Source organism: Pteropus vampyrus, unplaced genomic scaffold, assembly GCF_000151845.1.
Source record: "Pteropus vampyrus isolate Shadow unplaced genomic scaffold, Pvam_2.0 Scaffold177, whole genome shotgun sequence".
Classification (NCBI taxonomy): domain Eukaryota; kingdom Metazoa; phylum Chordata; class Mammalia; order Chiroptera; family Pteropodidae; genus Pteropus; species Pteropus vampyrus.
Window position 1 is genome coordinate 689,198 of NW_011888958.1, and position 14,312 is coordinate 703,509.

Here is a 14,312-nt window from a genome sequence, read left to right on the forward strand (position 1 = left end):
CGCCCCCTAGGGCGCACGTGACCGCCCCGCCCCCGTCCCGCCCGGCTTCCCTCCCCCCACACCGCCCTCCCTCCCTCCTGCCTTCTCCAGCCCGGCTGGCGGGGCAGCCCAGTTGTTTCGCCACAGTTTGCGGAGTGCATTCCTCCTTCACGCCCCGGGAGCCATGGAAACCGTCGGGTTAACCCCCACCCCCTGCACTGCCCCTCATATTCATTTGCCTCCTCATATTCATTTGCCCCCTCCCAGGAGGCCACAAGAGAGAATCCTGTCCGCCCCTCCGAAGTAACCCTCTAAATAGAGTCCCCTCGCCCCCGTCAGCTCTCCTGAGCGCGTGCACCGGCGCCCGGCGCCTTCAGAGTGCTCTGAGGAATCCAAGAGGAATTCCCGACTTTCTCCACACTTGGCTGGGTTCCCAAACCCTTGCTGAGCTCTCGGTGTAAAGAGAAATTTGTAGATGTCGCGGTCTGGTTGCGCTCCTGCGGTAAAGGGGAGTTGCGGATTGCTTTTGGTGCGGACGTAGTCTTATATGGGAGAACTCAGATTTGAACCTGTTAGGTAGGGCTCTTCTGTCCTGATGGATCCAGGGCGCCCTCCTAGGCGAGGACCTGAGGGTGGAGGAGAGAGTGGGGATTCCGAGACGCTTACGAGCTACGGGCGGCTGTGTGATGAAATGCACAGCACCCACGTAGCCCTCGGCTGCCATCTGCTGGTCCCATCCGATTCCAGAGGATAAGCCCTCAACTCCTAGCCTTCAGAAAGTCAGGCCTGCAGGACAGAAGCCTTTTCACACTGACTCATTTCAGCCCTGTAAAGGGATAAGAGTTCACGTTCTCCCTGGGTCCAAATACCAGCTTAGGTATTCCTACGAGTATAACGTAAATTTAGGTACTCCATCTCTCCGTGCCTCGGTTTCTGGGGACTACGAAACAATAATAACCACCTCACGGGGTTGTTTTGGGGCTTGAATGAGTTAAGACATGAAAGCACTTTGAAAATTCCTGGCAGATAGTAAGCATTCCTATCTTACTGGTTATCTTAACAATTAAAAAGCTAACGTTGTTGTATTGTGCTAAACATGTTTACTGCATTATCCCATTTATCACAAGACTCCTGTGATGTGGTTACTATCGCTTGCCTGCATTTGATACATCAGAAACAGAGGCTCATAAAAGCGAAGTTAACTTACATAAGGACCCAGCTGGCCTGAAGCACTGTACTTACTTATCATGCAAGTCTGTATTCATTCATGCTCTAGCCTGGCTATCAAGGGCCACCTGGGGACAGCATATGGGCATCCTCTGGGAGCTTCGTACACTGGCAGAAGCCCAGGCCCACCCCTAACCACCTGAACGAAAGGTTGCATTTTAGAAGATCTCCAGGTGATTTGTTTGCACATTTAAGTGGTGCCACTGCTTTCCGTTTTTCTTTTTAAATCTCAAACCAAAAGCAAAGAATTTAAAGCTATAGGATAACGGTTCTCAACTTGAGTTGCATGTTAAAATCACATGGGGTAGTCTTATCACCAATGCCTCTGCCATGCCACCAATCACAGTCTCTGGGAGTAGAGCCTGGCATTTGCACGTGTAAAGCTCCCCAGGTGATTACAACAGGCAGCCAACTTTAAGCACACCTATGGGGTCAGAACCACAGATTCCCAGGAGGGGGAACACTGTTTTGGAGGCACCCACCTTTTGGTAGAAATTATGGATTATAGCGGAATGTTCGAAGAGGGAATTCATACCCATCTAAGAATTTCTACACTAATTTAACATCCCGACTATTCTCGAAGTTCCAGCAGTGTCTCCCATCATTCTCCGGGGAGTACAGAAACTCCATTCTCTTGGAGAGCCTCCTGAGGCCTCTCACTGTTTCTTTTCCCTAGGTCATCATGGTCCTCTCCCCAAACTCTTCAGAATATATTCCTAACTTCAGTTTATAGATATGGAAACTGAGGCCCAGAGAGTCAGAGTGTATTATCAGAGTCCCACAGCAATTGATTAGCATCAGAACCAGCAATAAGACAGGTCTCCTGAGTCTAGAGTTCCCTTACACACGGCTCTCCTGTGTGCTGCTCTCAGCAGGAAAGGGGTTAAGCCACTGATATTTTTGATACACGACGCTTAGATTATTTAAACTATGTATAATTTTGCTTTAAAAAAAAAAGTGGGGTAAAGGGGATCAAATATGTGGTAACAGAAAGAAATCTAACTATGGGAGGTAAACACACAGTGTAAATATATATATGCCGTATTGTTAAAGTGTATAGCTGAAACGTATTAGAGTTTTGTTAACCATAATAAATAAATAAATACCCTAAAAATTAAAAATGAAATGAAATGAATAAAGATCGCGCTGCTTCAATGAGGCGCACAGGTGATATCTAGGGGTGTGGTCAAGTCCATCTTGAATTTTATGTTGGTGCTAAAATAGACATCGAAGACTCCAACCCTGGAACCTCAAGGCTACCTCTTCAGTTGAGCTGTGTCCTCCAAAGTTGTGCCAGGGGGTCACCTCAGAAAATTGGGTATGTGATCAGAGGCCCTATTGCCTTCTAGTCTTGCTTCACCTTTCTCTGCCCTTCTTTCTGCTTCTAGTGACTTTTACACCTGAAGATTCTGTGGGGGTCTTATCCCTTCTACTTTCAACTTCGGTCCCATCATCTAAAGACCATTTCAAGGTCTGCCTTCCTTCTGGAATTCTGTCAATAAATAGCACTTCCAGCTCTCACTCAGCCAAACCCAAACCTTGAGAATGACCCAAAACCCTCCCTTTCCTCACTCCCAGTGTCCATTGGATGCTTAGATCCTTACCATTTTGCCTCCCCTCCTTTCCCTTTAACACCAACTTAGTTTGGACTCTCATGGCTTCTTGCTTTGACCTTGCGACTCCCTCCTCATTGGTCCTACTACTCCCATTCGCCGTTTACAAGGCTCTCCCATTCTCTTCAGGCCTCTTCCCTGCCTTCGATCCTCCAGTGGCTGCCCTAGCTTGCAGAAGGTTCACACTCTTCAGGTTAGCACACAAGGCTTTTGTGATGTCGCTCTGGCCACATCGCCCACCACTGCCCCCTCCCACCTTTTGCTCCAGACAGGTGGAACCACCTGCAGCTCCCTACAAGCGTTATGAATACATCACGCCTTGCACATGCCATCCTTCATGATGCAGGACAACAGTCGCCTCCAGGAAACCTTCCCCAGTGCCTTAAGTACCCTGCACTTACACCTTTGTGGTGGCTCCTGTCACACCATATCATAAGTGTTTGTTGACTTTTTTAAGTCTTCCACTTACTGTGAGTTCCTTGAGGTTATGAATTATATCCTATTCATACTCAAATCCAACATCTAGCTCCATGTCTAGTCTACGGAAGAGAAATGAAAGAATGATTGAATTGACTTCTGGGGTGCAATTTCTAGATGATTTCCACCTCTGGATGACCTCAAAATGAACAAAAATATATCCAGCTTGTTCCAAATGCTCATGTCTCCTTTATTTGTTTCCTTTTTTCTTTTCTGAGCTGCCTTCCCCACAGCGTTTGGACCTTACAGCCATATCGCATGGTGCCCACAGGGCAGGATGCTTGGGAATAGGATTCTGGATTTCTTCCCCTCTAGGATCCTCAGTCTCCGAGTCTGTCCTTGAAGAGAATGTGGTCAGGGCCTACTGAAGCCTAAGGGAGGAGAGAGACCTATTTTCCTGAGAAGAGAATGCAGGATGAAAGCCTCCTGCCTGGGCACAGGAACACCAGACTCTGTCCTGGAGGCGCTGTGTGATTTTTCAGTTCCTTGGAAATACATGGCTGTATCTAGAGAGGCCACAGGTGGTAATAGATCTTATCTAAAGAAAAGGCTTGTTTGTGTACATGGGTCACATTTTATTTCCTCAGCTGCACATACTTGGATGTATTTGTGGGTGTCCACTATGTTATTCTTCATAACTTTTTATATCTTTTAAATACACCTTAATAATTAGAAAACAAAAAGGTTGCTTCATAAACATGAGAAAGACCTAACTAAAAAACATGTCAAAGAGGAAGGAGATATTAAAATGGCTTTTCTTTTTTTACATAATCTATAGAAAGCCCAGAGATGCGAAGCTTTCTTTGCATATTGAAATAGAGGAACTGTGGTAGCAGTGATGTTTGTTGATTGCCGGGGCAACGGTTAAAGGCACATAGGTGACAAAGCAGAGGGGTGCTGACAGGCAGGGTTATGTGATATCAGAACCATAGTGTTAGAGAAGAGACAGACAAAATCGTCTTGTTTGGCCCCTCGGTTTTTGGGGGACAGCACTCAGGCTCAGGGAGCTGGCTTAACAGTCATTTACTTATTCACACAGTCATCTCCCACATGCCAAGCGCCGTACTGGGTGTCAGGGAAACCAGCACAGCAAAGCCAGTGGTTCTCATCCTCTGGGAATCCACAGACTAGTGGTGAGGCAGATGCGTGAGCAAATCATTGCAGGGCAGCACAATAAATGTGTGATGGACGTCCACACTGGTTCATGAAGTGACAAAGCAGGGAGCCAGAAAGGGCTTTAGAGAGATGTTGGAGCAGGATCTTGAGGGGAAGGTTAAGAGTCAGCCAGGTCCTGTGGCCTGTTGGGGATCCGATGGTGAGCAAAACAAACATGGTCCCTCCCTGCCTTCATGGAGCTAACGGTCAAGTTGGGAGGACAACCATTAGCCAAATGCTCACACATTATAAATAAAAGTGTGATAAGTACTATTAGGGTTGTTTGTAAGAATTCGTAAAGAAGGACAGATGAGTTAGATCTTAAGCTAGATTTTAAGAAAGTGTGGGAAGGGCAGTTTACGCAGAGGGAACAGTATGTGCAAAGGTCCTGAGCTAAGAGGGAGCATGATCCTTTAAGGAGGCGAACAAAGTCAGTGTGGCTGAAACAGAGGGAAGGTGAGAGTAAGGCCAGAGAGAGGCAGCAGCTACATGATGCAGGCATAATTAAGGATTTTTCACTTTTTCCTAAGAGCAAAGGGGAGCCACTGAGTGGTTATAAGCAGATGAAGGACATTGTCAGATTTGTCACTTGGACAGGTTTATGCTGGCTGCTTTGTGGAGAACCTAGTTGGGGTGGGTGGGAGGCAAACATGGGATGGAGAGACCTCTTAGGAGGCTGTTGTAGTCACCCACGTGGGAAGGAAGTTTACAAAGTGAACACAGGCAGTGGCAGGAGGCTGGGGAGGAGTGGGCAGGTGACTGACTGGGTAGCGTTGAACTGAATTGGATGGGTGAAGGGAAGGGGCAGAGGGAGGAGTCAGGATCCTGCCCTCCAGAGGGAGAGTAACAGCTTCAGCCTGTAAATACTCAAGAGAGAAGCAAGTGTTAAGGCAGAAGTACCCTCTATTATCACCCTGCCTGCTGTTCCTCTCTCCTTCTTCCTGTATTCGGCCTTCCACCCGTTCCTGCAGCTGTCTCAGCCACTGCAATGTCAAGAGGCCACAGAACCTGCTTTAAATTCAGAGCGTTAATTCCCATGAAAGTCCAATAACCAAATTTTATGGAAAGTAACAATTCCTGAATTCGTCCTGTCATCTTTTGCTCTCTGGCATCAAGGTTTCTCAAGGCTGTAGGGTGAGGCACATGGCTCAGGTTCACCTTCATTCTGTGAATAAATAGAATGATTAGAAGGAAAGAAGTCTGAAATGAAACCCAAGTATTTATGGATTCCCTTTAAGTTTGTCCAAGTCAACAGTTGTGAAGTCTCTGCTATTGATGCATCAGCTGCCCTGAGCTCTGAGTAGTCTGGAAAGTGCTTCCTGGTATCTCAAATGGGGAACCCAGAGTGCTGACTACACCCCAATTTTTTCAACAACTTTTTCTTTTCACTTTGACTTGCTAGCAAATGACAGATGCCCAACTCGAACCAGCTTAAGCTCAAAGAGAATATGTTTTGAGAGCACTATAGAAGCTCATAGACTTCAAGTAGGAGTTGGCTAGTAAGTGGCAAAAAAGGCAGAGTGTGGCTGAAACTTCGAGAACTTTCAGAATCGAGGACTGAAATGTGCTCAGGACAAGTTTCCTTTTCTGATTTTCCTTGTGTCTCAGTCCATTTGGGCTGCTATAACCAAAATACTTTATAAATGACAGAAATTTACTTCTCACAGTTCTAGAGCCTGGGAGGCCCATGACATAGGTGTCAGCAGATTTGGTGTCTGGTGAGGACTCCTTCCTCATTCATAGGTGGCATCTTCTTGCTGTGTCCCCACATGGCAGAGAGGGCAAAGGAGCTTTCTGAAGTCTTAGGCAACAATCCCACTCATGAGGGCTCCACCCTCATGACCCAATCACCTCCCAACTTCCTAACCCTATCACCTACGGGTTAGATTTCAACATATGAATAGGGGTTGGGGCGACACAGATAGTCCACAGCACACTGCATGTCTGCTTCCTTTTTTCTCTTCCTAAGAACTGGTTTTCTTCACATGGCAGAAAACATGGCAGACAACAGGACTGGGGTTTCACCTCTTAATTACTTCAGCTTCCTCAGAGAGCTTGCTCTGACTTTCTATCCTAAATACAAACTCTCAAATGCCTAATCCTAGACCCATCAACTGTGATCATGGGAGAAAAGCGGGCAGCTCCCAAGGGAGCCATATTGGCATGGAGAAGGGGCAGCTTCCAGAAAGACAGAAGCAAGTAATCAGGCAGATAAAATGATCAGTGCCTTCCATGACCATTAAGTCATATGGACTGAGAATCGTGTATCTTTGGAAATGAGTACCTAGTTCCCTACCGTCTTGGTGCTTGGAAGCACCCCCATTTTCTTGTGATAAGCCAGAGCAATGACCAGGAGCACTACCGGATTCAAGGGTTGCCTGCGTTCATTTAATTTCTCATGCACAATAATCTGTGATTCCTCAGATGACTATAGAATCCATATGAGGCTTTGATTCTTTGCAGTTGGTATTTCTTGCTGTTACAGATCTCTACATGACAGCTTACCTTTCTGGTCTTCCCAGCCTTATTTCTCATTTCTTAACATTGCTTCATAGTCCTCAGTGCCCACCCCTTGCCCCAAGAACTCTTTTATTTGCCCAATAAGAGAGCACAATTCTGGCCCTCTGACCCACAAATTCCTGTACTGACATTCCTTGCTTTAGAGCAGGGAGACATGTACCAGTGATACTTGAGATGATTTCAGATGCTACGTAAGCAACACAAGGACGGATGCCCAGCTGAGACCAACACCCTCACTGTCCAGTCCCAAGAGGACAGCCCAGCCCATCTGGGGAGGGAGGACTCACCCCAGCACTGCCCTTCCCTCCATTTCCAGGTCACCCCACTGTGATGTCTCCTGACACTGGCCCCTATGCCCCCCAATCTCAGCTTCCTCCTCTGTACTCCCAGCCTTTCTCTCCTTAACTCTTTAAGGCCCACCCTCATCGTGCCCAGCTCCTCAGAACCCCTTCCCTAAATAGCACTTGGTTTTGTCTCAGCCTAAGCCCTCTCCCAGTGTCCTTTCTTCAACATGTCCCCTCCTGCATTCCCTCCTTGAGCCCTGCCCTTAGCTTCAGCACTTTGTCCTCAGCACCTTGCCCTCACCTCATCCAAACTTCCCGTACCCACAGCACCTCCGAGTCAGTCCGCATCTCACTCTTCCTCAGCTTCCCTTCTCACAAGCTCCCCGAGCCCAGCTCTCCATCCCAGGCTGCAGCTTCCTTTCCCCCCGCCTGCCCATGAGATTCCCAGGGGCCTGTGGCCTCTCCCCTTCCCCTTTCCCTTCCCTGTGCTCAGCCCTTTGGAACCCAGCTCCTATTCCCAGCCCCACTCCCTGCCTTCACTTCCATTGCTGCCTCTGCCTCCCACCTGTCTGCAGCTCTTCCTCTGGGGCAGGGTTTGTCCTACTGGTTTACCTTTCTTTTGGGTCTCCCTTATCTGCTAGTTTCCTTTTAAAATACATGTGTCCATGTAATAAAAGTGAGTCAATTTGAAAAACGAAGTCAATAACAGTGCAGATAGTTCATGGATACAACAGAAATTGTTGGCGCTGATATGCGGGTGACTAAAGTTTGGGGCATACTGAGTTAGAGGAATGGGTATAAACTCAGATGAGAAACAGCCACCAAACTTACACAATGACAGCAGTTGGCTGTGTGTCACATAATTTAATCCATGTGTAACATATTTCGTCTGCTGGCTGTGTGTTATAGAATTTCATCTGTGGTTCCACTCTGTCTGTGAATCAGGTAACCACAATGTGAAACTACTGACACAATCTGTCTCCATCTCTCATGAGTTCTGTGGCACATGGGCTAGGACTCCATCTCCCTTCTCTGCCTGGACCCAAGTACCATCCAGGACATTATATCCCTCTGTATCCCAGACACTTGCTCCTTTTGAAAGCTGATGTATCCCCGTCCCCCAACTCCTGGGCTATCAAAAGCCTGCTGGCTAGTGTGTTGGGGAAGTTTGAGACATCAGTAGGAATCTATGGGATCTTGACAGTGAGCATTTTCTTCCTGCCCTTCACTAAGGTTAGTGAGAAGTGGCGAGGAGGCAGGGCTGGAGGATGGTGTCAGAGTGGTGATACCCATTCATTCATTTATTCATTCAGCAAATACTGTGGAGCCCTGACTATGTGTCCAGCACTGCTCTAAGTACAGGAGATATAATGGTGAACACACTGATGAGGTCCTGAACTTCTCGAAGTTTACAATCCTGTGAAGAAGACAGTCAATGGATAAACAATGGACAGAATATCAAGTAAGATAACAGGACAGAGAGTGAGGGGGTGGTCAGGGAAGGCCTTTCTGAGGAGGTGACATTTGAACAGAAGTGAGGAAACAAGCTGTAGATGTCTGGAGCAAGAGTGCCCCAGGCACAGGGAGTGGCAAGTGCAAAGGCCCTAAGGTAGGGACATGGTTGGGATGGTTAAGGCACAGCAAGAGGTTGGCTGGAGTAGGGAGACTGAGAGGAAGAATTTGGAGAGAGACAGGAGGTCAGGCAGGCGAATAGGGGCCAGACTGCGTGGAGTCTTGTGGGCTTTGGTGCGGACCTGGGCTTTGGTGGATGTAAGGCACTATGAGAGGATTTTAAGCAGAGGAGTGATGTGGCTGACTTGCATTATAAGAGGATCACTCCGGCTGAGAGTAGACAGGAGAGCAGGTGGGAGATGCCAGAGAGGGATGAAGAGGAGGGATGGAAGTCTCTGCCCTGGGACAAGAGGCATGTATGCACTGACAGGTGGGTGGGTCAGGTCGTGTCACCAAAAAATGGTGGGAAAGGGAGAAATCCCTCTGTGAACATGTAACTCATTGGTACTTTCAGAGGCAGTAAAGTTAGGAAGAGATAGAGGCCCTTCTCCTGTTACTTGGACACCTCGAGCCGGGAGACAGCGTCTCATGTCATCTCAGGCCACCCTGGGCATGTGCTGTTCCTTCTCCTTAGAGCATGCTTCTCTTTCTCCAACTGTTTGACATTACTCATCCTTCATCACTTGGTCAAAATATCATTTCCTCAGACAAAACTTCTCAGACCACCTCTCCTTCCCATAATAGATCAGGCACTCGGGGTGTATACTCTCCTAGTTCTCTGCGCTTCTTTGCCATGGTGCTTATCACAATTGTCATTCATTAATTAATATAATTCGTTCTTTGGTCTGTTTCCTTCACCAGACTGTAGGCTCCATGAGGGCATATGTGGGTCTGCTTTGTTCATTCTCCATCCTCAGTCCCTAGCAGTGTGCCTGACACAGGTAGGAACTCAACATATTTTGTTGAATGAATAAATAAATAAGCAAATGAACAGTAGAGCAGGTACCAGAGATGCCGCAAAGGAGGAAAGTTGATTCTTAAGAGATACAAATAGGAATAGGAATAGGGCTAGTGTCAGCTTAGAAACCAAAGGACTCACAATCACCTAGTATGGAAAGCATTAGGACTTTGTCCCAGATTTGCAGACAGACCCAGCCTGGCAGACATGCTCACGCATGTACAAACACACACACACACACACACACACACACACACACACACACACACACACACGCACATGGCAGCAACAGCAGTATCTGCCAATATGAAGCATAAAGATTGATTGATAACATAAAATCTCTACTCAGGACACTTACTGAAGTTGGAGCAGGAACAGGTACTAAGATTTTGATGGCTGGACTTTGTCTTGAGGCAAATGATTCAACCAACTCAATCCATTGAGCTCAATCCATTGAAACCAGGATCAATCCTGATGGAAATCATGATACACTCAATTTGGTTTTAATGCCTTGAGCTCTCATCCTCCAAGTCCTCTCTCATACCCTTTCCTCCAATCTCTAGCATTCTTATGCTCTCTCTACCCTCCTGTGAATCAAAAGAAGACCTTCAGAGAAAAAGCAGGCAAAAATTCTGTCTACAATGTAAGTGGCTGATAAGACGAAGTATTTTCAGAGCTCCGGGTATTATTCTTACCGGAAGCATTTGCACTTTGGTTGTAATTAGTACCTTAAGCCACAGGAACAAAATTTGGAGTTCTTATGCCTTTGTGATTATATTCTACGGACAGCCACCTATCTCACAAAGGTTGTCCTAATCTTCTATTCACTATGCTTTGAAGGCACTGGACATGAGCATTTTGTCAAAGGGACATTAATATTATATATTACTTAAAAACACCAGTAAGCTTTTAATCATTAAAAAGTTATCAAATAATGTACCCAACATGTATCTTCATTCCATTCCTGAACCTCATACCATCCTTATCCCCAATCTTTCCTTCTCACCATTGATGACACATTATATCAGAGGTGCCACATCAAAATGACCCTTTAGTTAAACATTTTGCTTCATGTCAAGTAGCTTCCTCCTTGCAAGTATGACAGCCTCCTTGATTGCTACATTGAGACAGATGTTGTCTCCCGATTTAATGCTGCATGCCTGGACCGCATTCTCTACCAGCAGCTGTGTTTCTTGAGTCTAGGGTGCTTGCTGTGTTGACTGACAAAAGGTTTTTACATTAGGGATCTATGAATGGGCTTCGTAAGAGTCTATGAACCCCTGAAAATGTGTAATCTAAATTTGATGAGTACCTATACATTTTGTAAGGAGAAAGAGGGCCCCGTAGTTTTTATCTGATCTTCAAAGCGGTCTGATGACTACCAAATGTAAGAAATCACTGGTTTAGGTAGGTTATCTAGAAGTTTCAGGTAAAAAAAAGTACTTAAGAGCTTACCACCTAGTATCCGTTCTCACTAGATGTGTGGTGTTAAGGGACAGAGCTGACTGTTTTGTTATGTTTGTTTCATCACTATGAGCAACCGGTTTATGTAGCACATAATCTAAAGTAGATTTCTTGACACAAATGATGCACTTTGGAGGCAACCTTTGAGGACTCAACAGGAAATTTACCAGATTAATTTTGGGCTGAGCAAAGCTTGTGTTTAGTGAAACCATCCTGCCTTCCAGAAGGTGACCCTCTATTCTCTCTCCATTTGCAACAAGGTTCCAAGAACCAGATCTAAAAGGAACATTTACCTTCTGGCTTTCATGTTTCAGTGACATTGGATTTGGGAGGGAATCCAGAAAGAGCCATGGGAAATGCAGGGAGTAGGGATTGCTTCTGCTTCTCTCCTCAGCTATTATGATCTATTATGGTTAAGACTGAAATCACTCGGCAGCCACATGTTTCAGATTGAGGTAACTCCTCGCTGCCTTAAAGGTCAGGAAAGCCGCTGTGCTGACACAGACCCTTCTCACCCTGGCAGTCTGCCCCACATCGACTCTTGAGTCATCACATTTGGATGACTAGGCTGATAAAAACAAGGTTTCATTGGGTGAGTCGAATGGGCACAGGGTGGGGGGGATTTGGGAGTAGGGCCGAGCGGCAGAGCAGGAAGAACACTGTACTTGGGATCTGAGGACCTGGGTTCGAGTCCCTGCTCTGTGAACTTAGGCATGCTATGTTCATCTATTTGGGTCTCGAGTGAAATTATAAAATGCAAGGCAAGCTGGGTATACTAGGTGCTTGATAAAAGTGATTGCACAGGACCCATACAGAGGCAGAAGTCTTGTCCCTAGACCGGATGTAATCAACCCCGACCTGAATAGTGAAATGCCTTCAGAGGTTGTCTATGGAGACTAGGTTGATCCCTAGACCTGTGGAGATCTGCATCCCTGGTCATTCATTCAGCAAATATTTCTTTGGAGATAGGCTGTGGGATACAGTGAGGAAGCCCGGTGAGGTACCAGCTTACATCTAGAGGTCAGTTCTCTGTAACAAAGCCTCTTCTTCCAAAACATATAGTTGGCTGCCAGAGGAAAACATCAAACTCTCTGGGTCTCTCTTAATTTGGGAAATGTAGATGGAGCCTGGAGAAGACAGAAGGGAAAGGTCTGTCTTCACAATTCTCTGCCTCGTCTCTAGGTGGCAGCACCAACTCAGGGCTGCGGTCCCCATGGTCCTGGTACCAGTGCACTCAAGCTTGGCATACATACAGTTTTGGAGGCAACAAAAGAGTCCCATCTCCACACTGAGCCAGATGACCTCGGGCAAACCAGTCAATCTCTTTTAAATCTGTTTATCTGTAAAATGGGGATAATAATCATTCCCAAAATAATAAAGTGAACAGACAATGAGGTAAATGCTTGATAAATGGCAGCCACTATCTTCCTGGCCCCCAGCAAGAAGATTAAACAGCATAGTTCCCTTACTCTTTTATAATCACCTTTGATTTACACCTTTTCTCATCTTTCAAGAGTGCCCCTGATGCTTATGTAAAATGAGCACTAGATAAACATTTGAAGTCAGGGAGTGGGAAGGCAGGAGGAAGGTCCAAAGTGCGATTTCTCTAGAACAGACCCAACTGCTCAGCACTTCACAGTTGGAGTGAAGGTCCAACTATCTTTTGGGTCTTTCCTTTGCTCTACTCAAGAGTCAAATTCCCAGAAAAGAGGCTGTTTGGCTTAGCCTGGGTCACATGATTGTACCTTGACCAGAAAAGGCAAGGCACCTGAATGACAGCTTTACACGTGAGAAAGAGGGCATTTTTGAAAAAGAAATTAGGGTGCTTCACCCAAAGAAGGAGAAATGGATTCTGGGGGATGATTCTAATCACCAGCATCCCAGTTCTAGGTCACAGTTCAGCGACACCCTATCTTTAGTCCCCAGGAGTTAAACCCAAACAGAACTAGATCCCCATCCCAATAGTACCATAAATCTCCTGAAGGTCACCAGATCCACCCAGTCAGCCCTGTTTCTTCAGGATTTGGGGGCTCTTACAGCCTTATTTCTCCTACCCTGGGGATAAACGGTGGGACACGAACATCTGAGGAAGCCAAAGGTAACTTTAATCTGAAGTAAACAAGCCAACTGTAAGAGGTTCTTCCTTCCTTCCTTCCTTCCTTCCTTCCTTCCTTCCTTCCTTCCTTCCTTCCTTCCTTCCTTCCTTCAACCAAAAAGATTAAGTGCCAGCTGTGCTGGGCACTAAGAATCTAGGAATAACCCAGACAGAGATAGTCTGTACCTTTGCTCATGAGTTAGTTAATGGCCCATTTATGATATCCATTCAACTGTCCACCATTAGTCACCATTGTTGGCTTTGCCCATGTTATGGATTATCCATGTTATCCATCTCCCAGTGGTCTCAGGAGAAACCAACAGGGCTGTCATGTTTGCGGTTCCAACTGAACAGGCTGCTTAGGAATATGTTCTCTTCCTTTCTGGGTCAGAGGATTGGTTTATGGAGTGTGTTCGTGGGGGGAAGGGTGGGGCGGGGACATGGAGAGTCAGCTAGGCAGACAGGCAGGCAGACTAGCTTCCACTGTATATTTCAAAGTCCACTGCAGGACTTTGAAAAATAGAACAGAGGCTGATGAGGGTAAAGAGAAGCGAATGTCCTTTGATAGAGCCCTGTTTAGGACTCTAGCTTGCTTTTACTTGATCCTGGTCCTTATCTCTGTCTGTGACATTTCAATACAAGACTAAAAGGTAGATGACAGTGTGACTCAAGAGACACAGCTCACCATTTTAGCCTCCTCTGGCCCCACCTGGGGGTCCTGTCTCCAGTCTCTATCATTTCCACAGGAATGAGTCCCTTTCCCTTGATTCCTGCTCTCGAAAGAGCTGATTGATGCTTGCTGTCCGTATGTTGGTGAATGGTTATTTTGTTACTTGTTGTCCATTGTCAGAACAATAATTGTCCTGGATTTTACATTCCTAGAAGGCAGGTACGCTGTCCATCCATCCATCCATCCATCCATCCATCCATCCATCCATCTATCCATTTATTCTTTCTTTAATTTATTCATTCAACAAATATTTATTGTGTCAGGCTCTTTGCTACTGTGCATGAGGCTAAGAGGACAA